The following is a 16,195-nucleotide window of genomic DNA, read 5'->3' as shown; positions in this document are numbered from 1 at the left end:
CGACAAAAGTTCATGGCCCTCTATTGGTCTCTGTCTTACAGGTGGCGCTCAAAAATACTCCCGAGGGTATCTTAACTGCCGAAGAAGGAGTCTTCGTAGATTTCACAGCAAGTAGCAAGCTCAAAAGACAGTTTAGTAATAAATCACTCTTTGAATTTTGGGCAGGGTAGATTCATGAGTTTTCTGTACTGAAAACAAAATTATTTCGTATTTTATTACCATTTTCAACATCCACCCTTCTTAAAACCGGATTTTCTGCATTCGTTGCTTTGAAGACAAAATATAAATCTCAACTACTCATAAAAAAAAGAACTCAAAGTGTTGTTTTTAACATTAAACCCTCCTTCGAATAACTTTGCTTTGCAAGGCAGACCTGAGTAAGTCATTAACAATTACAAAGCTTGTTATTAATTTAGTACTTAAAAGTTAATTATTAAAAATATGAGCCCATTATATCAGTGTAAATGTGAATATGTGAATTTCATTTTTTTATTATCTCAGAACATACAGTGCTTTGTTTTTTTCAATTAATTGATCAGTTCCTTAATTCATTTCTTTTCTTTTCGATAAGCTCGCATCTTCTATGTAGTGTTATGACGACCCTCTGCGGAAACCCCCCCCCCCCTCCCCCCGCCCTTCAAGTTGAGAATGACTGCTTTACAGATTCATCGCCCTTTTCCAGGATCGTTCCAAGATAACTAAGTGTTCAAATCTTCTACCAGACACTAACTTTAAGTGTTCGTTCCGTTTCATATCCGTTCCTAGTATTACGCTGCAATACTTATAAAGGTGGGCTCAATAAAACTAGCCTGGAATGCAAAATTTTCTGTTATTCAAAGTCTTTTCGTATAGTTACTGTTTTTATTCCCCCAGAGCACGTTTCGCGCCATTTGGCCATTATGGTTTGCGATGCAGACTTTGATGGCGCTTTTCCCAGCGTACTTCCAGTCTTAAAATCTTACACAAAACCTCGTCACTCGTGTTCCACATATTCTGATTCGCATAACATTTGACAATGAACACATGAAGTTTTATCGCGAGCACCATCTTTTATCGGACTGAATTTTTCACTAAACACGTCTGCCGCTCTTACTCAGACGTACAGACATAGCAGACTAGTGGGCCCAGAACACTTGGGAGATGCATATGCACCGAACCGTGATGGCAACGGATTAGTACATCGAAACCACGATTTGTAGCGTATTCCGCGACAAGCAGTTCTCCTTTTTATTAACAAGGCTCAATTTCAGGTCAGTTTATACAGCACAACCACAGGTGGAAGCATAAGCGGCCAAAGACTCTACTAGCTAGGGCACAACCTTCTATGGCAAGCTAACAAACACCCACAAGCGATAACGTCGGCAAGCCCCAGCATCTCTGCAACGTTGACTGGATATGCCAGCTGCTATTAAAGCCGACCAACAGGCTACAGCGGGGGAATCGACAAGTTCGCACACTGATGCCCAAAGAAACCGCCAACATTACCCTACACTGTGAATCTGATATATGACCTATTGGACACAAAACGATGATGCACTTAACTGTTACAGGTATGCTGACACTGACCGAGAAATCAACACCTGCACCCAGCGTCATCCGCCGAGTAACAACACCGCACAACGTCAAAGGTATCGACCTGCATGATACCCATTACTAACAAAGCCAACCCTTGCATGACCTGTCGCAGGCAGCAAGAAAACCGCTACTGCTCTTAGAATCCGACCCAACTGTCGCAGAGGAATTTTTCCCTTGGCTCTTGCCTTGGCACTTTTTTCCCCTCTGTCCTTCAAACCGTTACCCTTCGTTCAACTTTCGACGCAATCTATCTCTAGATGAGCGCGCATTAATGGTTAACCTTAACCAGACGTACGCAAACATCGCAGTACCCACATCCTGCGAGACCTCACTTTAGTGAAAACTAACCATTATGCAGAGATGGCAGTAGACATTTTGTGTTGGCCATTATGACGGTGTGGGCGTGGACAGGCTCCACCTCCTTTAAAAAAAAATCAGTTTATAAACATTTTCTGAATCACTTTTATTTCTGCCACCTTGTATTATGTGGCGTATTCTCGATGTACACCATTCGGCTTAAAAGCGGATACTGCTGGGTTATCAATCTTGTTATAAGAAATTTCTTGTAGTTATCTGCATTTAAAAGCAGGTGTCACTCATTGTACAAAATGTAAATTTGGTCCAAGTCTTTCTATATTTTCTTAGAATCATTCCTCGAAGAAACTTTCCTGTAGACAACAGTCTTATTAGTGATCAGTCGGATAGATCTACTGATAATACCTGATGAATTGTTTACACATGCTGAGAATACTAGAGGTCACAGTGATGCTCTTTCAGATATGACCCATGTTACTTTCGTGTGTACTGATTATTCACAGTACAGTATACAATACTGGGTTCCATTAGTCAAATAATCATCGAACCAGTCGCCTATCTGCCAAGATATTTTGTATGACAATATCTTGGTTATAGGTGTATGCACCTAAGATCACCGGTAGAAGATGCACAGTGGCAAGTGGAAACGTACCGTGTGACGCTCCAGCCAATAGCGTAATTCTTACTCGTCTGTATGTAGTGTGCGCTACTGAGTGCTCCTAGAAGGGAGGCAGGAAGAGTACTGTTTAACGTCCCATCGATATTAACGTCATTAGAGACAGAACTGAAGTTCAGATTTCAACGATGGGCAAGGTAATCGGCTATGCCGTTTGTAGCTGTTTTGTTTGCTTTGTTCTGTGTACTGGTCTCCCATTCTTAACTTTCGTGTTTGTATGAGCTATAAAGTGAACGTTTGGTCAACTGAACAATGCAAGTGATATGCTTACGTGAACGTTATCTGATGAAATGATCGCCAACCTGTCTGTAATTGTGTAACTGTACGCCTGTTAAGTCTAATTAAAAATAAAAATAAAACATAAGACTGTACGCTAAAGAAGCTATCGTGTGAAATTGTGTACTGCGCAGTGCAGTAAACAGTGCTGCAATTTGTGATTCCTCAGTACGTGTCTTTCAATTCCAACACACAAAACTAAGACAGTAAAAATCCTGCATAAAATCACAAACCGAAATTTCAAAGAATAAACGTCCAAAACGCTTCTGTTAAAAAAGTACTGCAAATTTATGTTTCCAAACTAAGTAAAATTCCGAACACTCAACGGCAAACATGCGAAAATGTAATAATGCACTTTAAGAGTAAGACTATCAGAAAACACAAATGTTATCTGAACATAACTTTAGCTGAACTTACCCTGATGAAAATTTGGAAATGCAGTACCTGAGTAAACGATCTCATTGGGTTTCAACAGTGATCTTAAACTGGCCTTGCCTTCTGGCAACAGAAAACTCGCTACTGCTCGAAAGTGTTCAAAAAATGGTTCAAATGGCTCTGAGCACTATGGGACTCAACTGCTGAGGTCATTAGTCCCCTAGAACTTAGAACTAGGTAAACCTAACTAACCTAAGGACATCACAAACATCCATGCCCGAGGCAGGATTCGAACCTGCGACCGTAGCGGTCTTGCGGTTCCAGACTGCAGCGCCTTTAACCGCTCGAAAGTGTTGAATATGGAAACGCCGTGCAGCAGCAAAGCAGCTAAAGGAAACCTTGTCCGGCTACAAAGCAAGGAAAACCAGCTATGCTAAACACATAATAGTGAACTTTAACTTTTTGTTCTGCCTTACGGCAGGTCTTGTCATGGGGTAAGCCTCGCCAAAGAGGTCTACCGCATGAGCGTGTAGGTAAGTGATTCCAGTGGTGGTTTCCCGTTGCCTTCCACTGATGATGATGAAATGACAATGAGGACAACACAACACCCATTCCCTGAGCGGAGAAAATCTCCGACCCAGCCGGGAATCTAACCCGGGCCCCTTGGCGTGACAGACCGCCGCGCTGACCACTCAGCTATCGGGGCGGACAGAGGACAGCGAAAGACACTTGTGAACTTATTGAAAGATACATAAAGGACTAGCAAAAAAAAAAAAAAAATGGTTCAAATGGCTCTGAGCACTATGGGACTTAACATCTACGGCCATCAGTCCCCTAGAACTTAGAGCTAATTAAACCTTACAAACCTAAGGACATCACACAACACCCAGTCATTACGAGGCAGAGAAAATCCCTGACCCCGGCGGGAATCGAACAGGGGAACCCGGGCGCGGGAAGCGAGAACGCTACCGCACGACCACGAGCTGCGGACGAAGGACTAGCATTTCAAATCTGTATTATGAAACTAACTTTTATCTATTACAATATTTACAAAATTCACTCGTTATACAAAAAGATATAACTCCACCACATAATTCGTTAACGAAATACTAAAGGAGTCATGACTCTTAACTCTGAGTCCAAGGAATATAAGCAGACAGTTTTGCTGAATCACGTCTCGACAATGGAACTAACCGAACCGAATCAATAAACAAAACTCATACTGAAAATCTGCCTTTCTCAAACTCATAAATTACGCGCGAGCAGTCAATGTAGCGACAGCACTACCAGAATAGCTTCAAACTTCTAACCTCTGTCCTTACAAAAACACGTTTCCAGAAATAAAGATCCTCTACATTTGCATCTCTGTGCTCTACTAGTTACTCCAAGACCACTCAGCAATATTTCTGAGTTACTACTCTTGCATGCCGCACTGACAGTGAAACTACTATTGGCAACCAAAGAATGCATTACTTACACTCAGAACCTTTGAGGCATAACATATCTATCTGAAAGACTTCTGTGTCAAATAGTAAGAAGTGTACAAGTTTTTCTGTCGCGCTGTTCGAGAGAGGAACGGTAGAAAAATACCTTCGGAGGGTCGGGAACTGTGGCATGGCGCCTCGACTACCTGCCCGCCGCCCCTGTTGAACAAAAGGAGGGAGGAAGACTAACTTGTTCCTCGTCACTGTGCAAGCACCATCGTGTTTACGCCAGAGGAACAGAGAGGGGCAAGCAGTCTGGCGTACACACCAGTATTCTTATGAGTGGAGCGCTGCCAGCCTGTTACGCGCCGTGCGTTTACTCACAACTAATTTTGCAGAAGACGAAATCTAATTTGGAAGTTCGAATGCAATGTCCGATACTGCGGTAACATGTTAAGTCTGAAACAATTTTGCTAAGCCCTTCAATGGCAGTTTCCGAGTGTTTTATTCTTCCCGCATTATGGAAAAAAAAAATGGTTGAACATTACTACAGTCAAACATGCCCAACACCTACAAGGGCTACAAGTATTCCGAATGGGTAAATACGGTGCGAGTAATTACAAGGGATAAAGACATTGCTAATAAGCCTGGCATAAGTTGGGTTTCGACGTATTTTTGAAAATTTTTGCTATCCGTTTCTGAGTGATAGTCGGACGTTTTGGTTTTTGAGCCATGAAACACCTGTCTCCGCCTGCATGAACAACAATTAAACTTTGACCGGCACTTTTGTTTGACAATACTACTCGCACACTCAGTTTGCCAACATTTATTTGCTGTATAATGCGTGGGAATCCACGGTTCATCTTAGTAAAATACTGGTCACTTTGATTCTGATGAAAATCTGAGAAAGTATGTCTTTTAGCAACAATGCCCTCTCGTCCGCACAAAACAAAACGTTAATTTTGACACCTTCTAAAACGAAAATCGATAGACAGAACATTGCTTCTAAGGGTTTCCTTACTAGCTTTGAAGCTCATTTCTGTTTGACAAAAGTTGTGCAGTTTTCGCAAAGTTCGTATTTCTTTCTATTGTTCGTAATGCCATAGAAATTGCTGCCTGATAATACATTTATCCATATCATCTGTCACATACTTATTGTGAGCTTCTTGCTTCTTCTTCTTGGGCGCTAGTTTAACCGTAGCTTCGCTGTACCTCGTCACGTGACATAGTTCCTGGCACTCCCGCGTCACCACTTCGCCTTTCCAAGCAATAAGTATTGTAGCGTTCTCTACAACGAAAACTACAGAATTCGTTTCGGCAGTTGGCCCAGGCAGTCTACTATTATTCTGCTATTATCTTTTAGATATAGTAACCACATCTTTGGATGAGAGATTCATTCAAGTGAAATCTCATTGTGATTATTTTGATTTTCTCTACGACATCGGCGAGATGAAGAATGTACCTCCTGACAGCCTGGACACAAAGTGTAGAAACCTCGCAGCGATTTTGCAAGATCGTGAGTCAAGCGACATTGATGCACTGGAGTTGAGGGAAGAACTAAAAGTGCTTTCAACATTGTTGAAACCTGGAATAGGTCCAAAAGAGACTCTGAAGTTTATTGGAAGACATAATTTTTGCCCTAATGTTAACATTGCTCTGAGAATTCTCCTAACACTCCCAGTGATAGGTGCGAGTGGAGAGAGGAATTTCTCAAAACTGAAATTGATAAAGACATACCTCCGATCAACGATTAGCCAAACTCGTTTGAATGATCTTGCAACAATATCGACTGAGCACGAGCTTACAGAGGACTTAAATTACACGGTCGCGTGAAAGAGTTTGCATAGGCAGAAGCCAGGAAGGTTCGATTTGTCTAGTATTTTTTTTTTTAATTTTTATATTATGATCAGTGTCTTGGTTATTTACTGTGTTGTTTCTTATTTTGTTCAACATTAAATAGTTATTGTAAATATTATTGTTCAAATCAAATTATCGTTAAATTGTAAATATATTTTGTTTTCCGTTGAATACATTATCTGTTAACAACCATTGAAAACTGTTTATTTACGTTAATTGTAAGTTCATGCTGCGCGGGATTAGCCGAGCGGTCTAGGGGGCTGCGGTCATGGACTGTGCGGCTGGTCCCGGCGGAGGTTCGAGTCCTCCCTCGAGCATGGGTGTGTGTGTTTGTCCTTAGGATAATTTAGGTTAAGTAGTGTGTAAGCTTAGGAACTGATGACCTTAGCGGTTAAGTCCCATAAGATTTCACACACATCTGAACATTTTTGTAAATTCACTAGGCTTATTAACATTAGCTAGGTTTCTTCAATCAGGTTTGACTCCATTTTCGAGCTGGTGCCCAGCGACTGTTTTTTACAAATCTGTAGAGAATGTCACCAATCAGTCGCAATTTTTGTTTTTATTTTCCAGATCTACATAGATTTCGGGCACAGTATGGCTATTCTCAATGCGTTTCGTCATTGGGTTATTTGGTAACCGTGATAGCGTTACGGAGATGTTTAATAAACTCAAGTGGCAGACTCTGCAAGAGAGGCGCTCTGCATCGCGGTGTAGCTTGCTCGCCAGGTTTCGAGAGGGTGCGTTTCTGGATGAGGTATCGAATATATTGCTTCCCCCTACTTATACTTCCCGAGGAGATCACGAATGTAAAATTAGAGAGATTAGAGCGCGCACGGAGGCTTTCAGACAGTCGTTCTTCCCGCGAACCATACGCGACTGGAACAGGAAAGGGAGGTAATGACAGTGGCACGTAAAGTGCCCTCCGCCACACACCGTTGGGTGGCTTGCGGAGTATCAATGTAGATGTAGATGTAGATGTACATCTATACCGTCATGCTGAACGTAACTGTCAACATGACGGTTTAGGTGTAAGCACATATTAAAAGCTTTGAGACTGGCCACTCAGTGGCTGAAACCTAGGTAGATCTGAAAAGTAAAAACAAAAATTGCGATTGATTGCTGACATTTCCTACAGATTTGTTTAAATAAAATTCCACAAACGTTTTGTAAAAAAAAAAAAAAAAAAAAAAAAAAAACAGGGGGGGGGGGGGGGCAGCAATTTAGCAGCTCGCACAGGGCGGTACATAGGCTTGCGCCGGCCCTGCTGCCGACTGTAAAGCTAAAAGTACACGGAATAGGTTCCCAGAAAAGTGAGTGGCTCAAAGACTTTTTAAGTAACAGAACCAAGTATATTGTCCTCTGACGGGTAGCGTTCATCAGAGACACGGGTATCGTCAGCTGTGCCCCAGGCTAATGTGGTAGGATCGCTGTTATTTGCTATTTACATAAATAATGTGGCGGGCAGGGTAACCAGAAGTCTGCAGCTGTCTGCTGTTGGTGCGGTGGTGCACAAGAAGGTGAGGTGTCGAAGTTGAGTGACTATAGGTAGATATAAGACACCTTAGACAAAATTTCTAGTTGGTGTGATGAACGGCAGCTAGCTCTAAATATAGAAAAATGTAAGTTAATGCAGGGGAGTAAGGGAAACGAACCCATAATGTTAGAATAATGCTTTAGCAGTTTGCTGCTTATTAGAGTCGTATCTATTAAATATCTGGGCGTAGCGTTGCAAAGCATCAGGAAATGGAATGAGCATGTGAGGATTGTAGTAGGGAAGGTGAATCGTCGACTGCGGTTCATTGGGATAATTTAGGAAAGTGTGGTTATTCTTTAAAGGAGACTGAATAAAGGACCTAGTGTAACCTATTGTTGTTCGAGTGTTTGTAATCCGCACCAGATCTGCTAAAGAAAGGCAGAGGCATCCCGGAGGCGGGCTGTTACATTTATCACCAGTATGTTCAAACTACACACAAGTATTACGAAGATGCTTCGGGAGCTCAAATGGGAATCACTGGAATGAAGACGACGTTATTTTCGAGGAGCACTACGCAGAAAATTTAGAGAACCGGCATTTGAGGATAACTGCAGAACGATTCTACTGCCACCAACGTACATTTCTGCTAAGGACCATAAAGACAAGATTAGAGAGATTGGTACTCTGTTTGGAACTGGAACAGGAAAGGAAATGTTTGGTAATGGTGCATGCCACACGCCGCCACGCACCATACTGAGGATTCTGGGTATGTATAAGGGTGTAGATGTAGAAGATCGTTTTTCAGTTTTAACAATCAGTTTTAAAATATTGCGAGCTGGAGTGCTGGACGTAATGATTCCATTACTCGAATTCTATTGCTGTCGGCGTATGAAGCGATGGTGGCTCCCCAGGCGCCGTAAAAGTGCCGGCCTTCACCCTCTGAATACCAATAATGGCACTATAGTGGTTATAAGGTTGTTGGTTGTTTTCCGGATGGGTTCCAAAGCGTATTCTGACACTCGCATGCGAAGATACTTTGCTGAGCTGACCTTGCAGACAGCCGCCGGAATGCTGAGGGCGCTGTTAGCCTTGCCCTCAGGCATGCTGAGTATAAGAGCGCAGTCAAACGCGCGGGGCTTCCAGCGCGAATCAGAGCAACTGCTCGGAAGTCACAGCTGGGACGTGATGGGGCGGAGCGCAGAGCGCACGGTATGCCGGAAGTGCCCATAAACCAGCAGCGCGCAGAGCCGGCGTCTCGTAAAAGTACGGGGCGGACTCTGCACGCGGGCGACCAGCCGTTCGCTGTCGTGGGATGATTGTAGCCGTCGACCTCCCGCCAGTCATTATCAGCTTAACAGCCCGGCTATAGCGAAGCGACGTTGGGATCATTAGCGAAACTGCGCTGTATTTTCTCGGAGTGGTCCGAGAAAGTCACTGCCTCGTGCCAGGGCGCCACTCGACCACTGTGCTTTCACACAGTAACTTAGACGGTGTCTTACAAAGCAAGTCTAAATTTGTAAACAAATTACTTGGACTACAAGGTTCGTCACTTTACATCCGTATTCCAGCTTTAAGACACGGCGTGCCCACAAAATATCGCTACAACTCTAAATTCAGACAATCTTAACCCTTGGACGCATAACTGGGGTCCTTTGTAAGCGGAAATTTTATATTTTATGAATAAACTTACTTATAACTTGTTTATATTAGTTTACGTTCCGTGTAATCCTTGCAAATGCAGTTTATTTCTTTAGTGGAAACATTATTTGATGCAAGTAAAATTAATTACTTTTCTTTTTTTAATTTTGTATTCTTATATCTTTCAGACCCTTACTGAATAAGCCATCTTTGAATAGTTTATTTACCTTTGGTCTGAATGTTTCATTATGTTGGCGAAGTTACCGATAACAGTTACCAATTCACCTAAGCGCAGTGTTCAAAAGTCAGAAGTACTACATAAGCTACAACTGGCTTTTTTTTTAATTGATAATTGTATTTCTTTACGACAAAATGGCTTCAGGTAAGCAAAAATTTAGTTTCGTGAACAGAATAATTGGGTGAGATACTCTGAACTTTAGTTACAGCACGGATTTCATATTATCATCTGAACTCTGCACAAGTGATTAGAATTTTGATTCGGCAAGTCGTGAATAGCTTGATGATTTAAGCTCTTTTTGATCGGGAAGATGGCAATGAATTAAATACTGAAGATCCCAAAAAAATGGCTCTGAATACTATGCGACTTAACTTCTGAGGTCATCAGTCCCCTAGAACTTAGAACTACTTAAACCTAACTAACCTAAGGACACACAAACATCCATGCCCGATGCAGGATTCGAACCTGCGGCCGTAGCAGCAGCGTGGCTCCGGACTGGAGCGCCTAGAACCGCACGGCCACCGCGGCCGGCTAAGTAACAAGATACCGACAATTCCATTTGATCCAATACAGGTTACGTAACTGTCACTCTAAGAAGACATGGGGATACAGGGGTGATGAAGGCACAGATGCAAATTTGATATCAGATTGACATCAAATTAATTATGCAGTTTAATTAATTTATAAATTAATCGCCCCCACCCCCTGACGACATCATGGATTATCTCCAGTCAGCTTTTGGTTCCCTTCCCGACTGCCATCACTGCCAGTGGGACAAGGACTTCCGCTGTGATACGCCCAAGGAGGTTGAAAGAATTGAGGACGACATCACGGGTTGTGTTAATTTTGGGATGGGTATGCTGACGGAAGGGGACAACGTCTCTTTGGAGGATGGAAAAGAACTGATGCCACCATCAGAGGGTGGCAAGGTTGTGGCTATGAATGTTAAGTTTGGCAGCAATCACATAGGTGGAGAAGGTGCTGTTAATATGGCAGAGTAAGTCATAGGAAATGGGAACAGCTGGACAGACATAGATTGTGGCACAGGTGATGGTGAGGGTGGGGAAAGAGACGCTGAGGATCAGCTGTTCGGTAGAACCATTGACCAGGGGTTGTTGCCAGACAGGTATCTGCTTAAGGTAGTCAATAGAGACCTCACCTCACTCTAAGTAGCGCGGATTATCAGTTTGGTGAAGGACATAGAGGGGCTTGTTGGCAGGGAGGAGCGCATGTTTTGGTAAAGGAGGTGATACTGTCACTGCACCAGGATGGAGAGAGAGAGGAAGGGAAAGGAGGGGGAGTGAGAAAGGCTTAGGTGAGGGTATCAAGGTGTGTAAAGATGAAGTGGGCTTCGTTGTGGGAGTTCAGGTGGGAAACAGAATGGGCAGTGAGGGAGATCTTCCAGAGGGTGTGTGGGCATTGGAAAGGGTGGACGTTTTGAAGGGCAATGATGCATTTGGCTGTGTGGGGGAGGCAGACGAAATTATTGGGGGGCGGGGGTTGATCAGTGGGATGAATAGGGACAGTGAGTTCTGGTTTCGTTGGGAGGGTTGCCTTAAATTTAGAGGAATAGGTGGGTTGGGTTTGATTACATGTACTGCAGGAAGGAGGGGAGACAACGTTTGGACTGTTTGATGAAATGAGAGGCTTTGTAGTGGGGGCCGCTGGGAGGATTAGTTATTATAGACCAGGTACTTTTGCATCAGGGGAGGGGAGGGGAACAGGAAGGGTCAACAGGGTGGCGGCAGTTATAAATAAGGGCTCCCTGGGTGAGGAGGTGGTCGATGGAGGAGGGGATTTAGTGAAGACATGCATAAGGAAGGTGGGTCCAGAGTCATTGTAGGTATGGCAGGTGGAACATATTTTGAGGGCAGGGTGGGCATTCAGTTCTACCAACACCACCACCTCTGTGACCACAGGGCTGAGCTTCATGATAACAGTGGTGAGGGTTGGAGGACTGGGAGGGAGATGGGGCTGGAGGGGAGAGGACAGGGTGAGGAAGGGCGTAAGGATGGCATGAGGACAAAAACTGACATGGGAGATCTTTTTGAGGAGATCATTGTGGAGGGAGGGGTTGGAGGATTTGATAAAGATGGAGTCCTTGCAGGGAATGAGTTGGGAAGTGGAGCACTGGGGAAGTATTTGCGGATTTCCAGGGTGAGGGCGCAGCATTAGAGAACATGAGGTCAAAGCGGGAGAGGATGAAGGTGTGCGTGGTAGGGGGTGGGTTTGTGGGAATAGGCATGGTATCAAAGACAGTCAGAAGGGGTGGGTGTTGGTGGTGGTTTTTTGGTAAAGGGGGCAGGAATGGTGTTGACACTAGGTCGCTTAGAGGGTTTTTGGTGACTACAGCCTGACAAGAAGAGTGAGGGATAGGCTGGAGCAGGAGGTGATGAGAGGCAGGCCCTGGTTGGGGTGTCGAAGTACCAACAGAAAATGGTGTCAGCGCGTCACTGGAGTGGCGACTGTGGCCCAGCGGACTGTGATGCGGGCTGATGAAGCAGGTACTATGGCTGCAGGGCGACTGGGGAGGAGGGGGGGGGGGATCATGACGACGAGTGGCAGGAGCGGGAGCAGGAGGGCGAGCGGGAGTGGGCTGATAAATATGGGGACAAAATCGGGGAGGAAATAGAGTGGGACGAAACAGTAACAAGGGGAGGCCGGGCATAAGGACGGGGGCCAGAGGAGGTACTCTATGAAGTGAAGGTGGGAGCAGGTGAGGGGGAGGTGTAGGTAATGATGGTGGTAGGAGTGTCGATGTTGAAATGGGGAAACGAGGAGTGGCGAGACGACACAGAAGAGGCGAAGGCGAGAACGAAGAAGGAGAGACGGCTACAGTGACGGAGACGGCAGGCAGCCGGCAGCACAGCGGAAGCGGTGGGCGGGAGGTGGCGGACGGCACGAGACAGGTGAGCGGCGGCGGCGGCGGCGGCAGCGGCAGATGGACAGAGGGCAGCGCAGCCTCGACTTCTGGCCACTCAACCACTCCAGACACTGACTGTGGCACAATGTGGCACACCTCGGCCTAACTGCAGTCCCACCCCTGACATGGACTCCTTAACTTAAAAAATCCAAAAAGGGATGTTGTTTTGTCAATACACCTCGAATTTTTCACGCGAAATGTAGATTCCTCCCGTTTATATGAGTTATTTTGAAGATAGAAGACATAACCATATATGGGTTGTCACACCTCTAAAGTATCATTACTTGTTGTGTGCTGTACAACATTATGAGATATACTATATTCCGTGGGTATTTCCAGAGTACATCAGAGCGAACATACAGAAGCGCATGAAATCCATGGCAGGCAGGCCAGTACTCACTTGTCCTAAGTGCTCAGACCAGCATTCATCAGCATATAGGTAGGAATGTCAAACTCCTTTTGATTCCCTGGGTGAAATAGTGGGTAGGGGACAGAAGTTATATAAATTCTCTTCGTGGTGCAGTCGTTCTCATTCTGTCATTGTTAGTTCGCCTGTGTGTTTGGTTATGTGTGTTCGCACCAGTTCTTTTTTTTTTTTTCAACAATATCATAAGAATCAGGAGCAAGCGATGTAGAGTTCAAGACTGCGAAATACCATTTATGTGAATAACAATTTGTTTTTGTAAATAGGTGGTTACGGTGTAGAAATCGTGGAAAAAATTTAGCGAGTTGAAAAAGTTATCATCAGTAATTCCGTTTCTTTTCCCCTATCGCAGTGTAACTTCAGGATTTTATCTTGAAATGTGGGAAAATGCGGGAGGAGGACCAGTGAACTCCCCCTGTGGAAATCCCACAGTTGGAACTGCCATGTGAGTATATATAAAAAAAATTCTTCATGGTAGTAGTGTAATTTATTCTTTTATTGCATCAGTGGGCCGGCCACGGTGGCCATGCAGTTCTAGGAACTACAGTCTGGAACCGCGCGACCGCTACGGTCGAAGGTTCGAATCCTGCCTCGGGCACTGGACTCGCATTCTGGAGGACGACGGTTCAATCCGGCGTCCGGCCTTCCTGATTTAGGTTTTCTGTAATTTCCCTAGATCACTTCAGGCAAATGCCGGGATGGTTCCTTCGACAGGGCACGGCCGATTTCCTTCCTCATCCTTCCCTAATCCGAGCTTGTGTTCCGTCTCTAATGACCTCGTTGTCGACGGGACGTTAAACACTAATCTTCTCCTCCTTCTCTGCCTCGGGCATGGATGTGTGTGATGTCCTTAAGTTAGTTTAAGAAGTTTTTAGTTCTAGGGGACTGATGACCTCAGGAGTTAAGTCCCATAGTGCTCATAGCCATTTGAACCATTTTTTGTATCAGTGGTTTCTTTCTTGTTCTTGTTATGGCTTATATGGCTGAAATGGAAGGCTGAAGTAGTAACGCCAGCCACACGATGTGGAACAGCCTGCAGCGAAGAAAGCACGGCAGCAACAGATGCAGAAGTATAGAAAAGAAGTACCTGTGCAGTAGTAGTAGTAATAGTAGTAGTAGCTGTATAATTATAAAAATTATGCTTTCTCTTGTTACAGCAATAATTCTAGACGCCGGCCGAAGTGGCCGTGCGGTTAAAGGCGCTGCAGTCTGGAACCGCAAGACCGCTACGGTCGCAGGTTCGAATCCTGCCTCGGGCATGGATGTTTGTGATGTCCTTAGGTTAGTTTGGTTTAACTAGTTCTAAGTTCTAGGGGACTAATGACCTCAGCAGTTGAGTCCCATAGTGCTCAGCGCCAGCCATAATTCTAGACGGTACAGACACACATCCAGAGACTGTTCACCAGCTGAAAAAGTTTCCAGCACCCAATGAGACAGACGAGTATCTTTTTGTCTTTGTTGTAGGCGATATGGACCGGTGGCATGATACATATTCTGACAAGGATCAGATGCCTGAATGGGTCAGGGAGATGGCTCTAGAAGAGTAATTACAAAGGACGTGTGACCTGGCCCTTTTAGCGGAGGATGACAATGTTGATAGTGTGCTCACACAGTGGACCCAGAGTGGAAAAGGTAATAACTCACTCTGCTTGTATATAATGACAATGTGTTCTTCCTTCCCTTGCAGCAGCAACAGCATCGATGCACTTTTTTTTTTTTCTACAGCAGCCGCATCTCCCCGGATGCAGCATGCCACGGTGCAGATACCAGTGGCGGTTCAGCTTATCTGGCCACAGTGTAGTCAGGTGAGACACGAATCACTGTCAAGTGCGCCACTACTTGTGGGGCGAAAGGCCTAAGTCACTGTCGCCGACGCCGGTGCCCCACCACCGCTCTGGCATCCGTGGGTCGCGCAACGAGCTATCACCCCTCAGGTTAGCCGGTGAGGCCTACAGCACAGCAACGAGAGCCGTCGCCGAAACCAGTTTGCTCCCACTGACCTGACCCGGTAGCGCCGCCTCATCCTCCTCCTCATCCTCGTCAGAATCGCCGACCTCGCAAGGTATGTCTCCCTCAACGAGCACCCCTGTGTGCATCACTGACTCCATCATCTCCCAGTAGTAGTACACTACTGGGCATTAAAACTGCTACACCAAGAAGAAATGCAGATGATAAACGGGTATTCATTAGACATATATATTATACTAGAACTGACATGTGATTACATTTTCACGCAATTTGGGTGCATAGATCCTGAGAAATCAGTACCCAGAACAACCACCTCTGGCCGTAATAACGGCCTTGATACGCCTGGGCATTGAGTCAAACAGAGCTTGGATGGCATGTACAGGTACAGCTGTCCGTGCAGCTTCAACACGATACCACAGTTCATCAAGAATAGTGACTGGCGTATTGTGGCGAGCCAGTTGCTCGGCCACCATTGACCAGACGTTTTCAATTGGCGAGAGATCTGGAGAATGTGCTGGCCAGGGCAGCAGTCGAACATTTTCTGTATCCAGAAAGGTCCGTACAGGACCTGCAACATGCGGTCGTGCATTATCCTGCTGAAATGTAGGGTTTCGCAGGGATCGAATGGAAGGTAGAGCCACGGGTCGTAACACATCTGAAATGTAACGTCTACTGTTCAAAGTGCCGTCAATGCGAACAAGAGGTGACCAAGACGTGTAACCATTGGCACCCCATCATCACGCCGGGTGATACGCCAGTATAGCGACGACGAACTCACGCTTCCAACGTGCGTTCACTGCGATGTCGCCAAACACGTATGCGACCATCATGATGCTGTAAACAGAACCTGGATTCATCCGAAAAAATAACTTTTTGCCATTCGTGCACCCAGGTTCGTCGTTGAGTACATCATCGCAGGCGCTCCTGTCTATGATGCAGCGTCAAGGGTAACCGCAGCCATGGTCTCCGAGCTGATAGTCCATGCTGCTGCAAGCGTCGTCGAACTGTTCGTGCAGATGGTTGATGTCT

Source organism: Schistocerca piceifrons, chromosome 2 (genome assembly GCF_021461385.2).
Source record: "Schistocerca piceifrons isolate TAMUIC-IGC-003096 chromosome 2, iqSchPice1.1, whole genome shotgun sequence".
NCBI lineage: Eukaryota > Metazoa > Arthropoda > Insecta > Orthoptera > Acrididae > Schistocerca > Schistocerca piceifrons.
The sequence above is the reverse complement of the archived record's forward strand: the minus strand, read 5'-3'. Positions refer to the sequence as shown.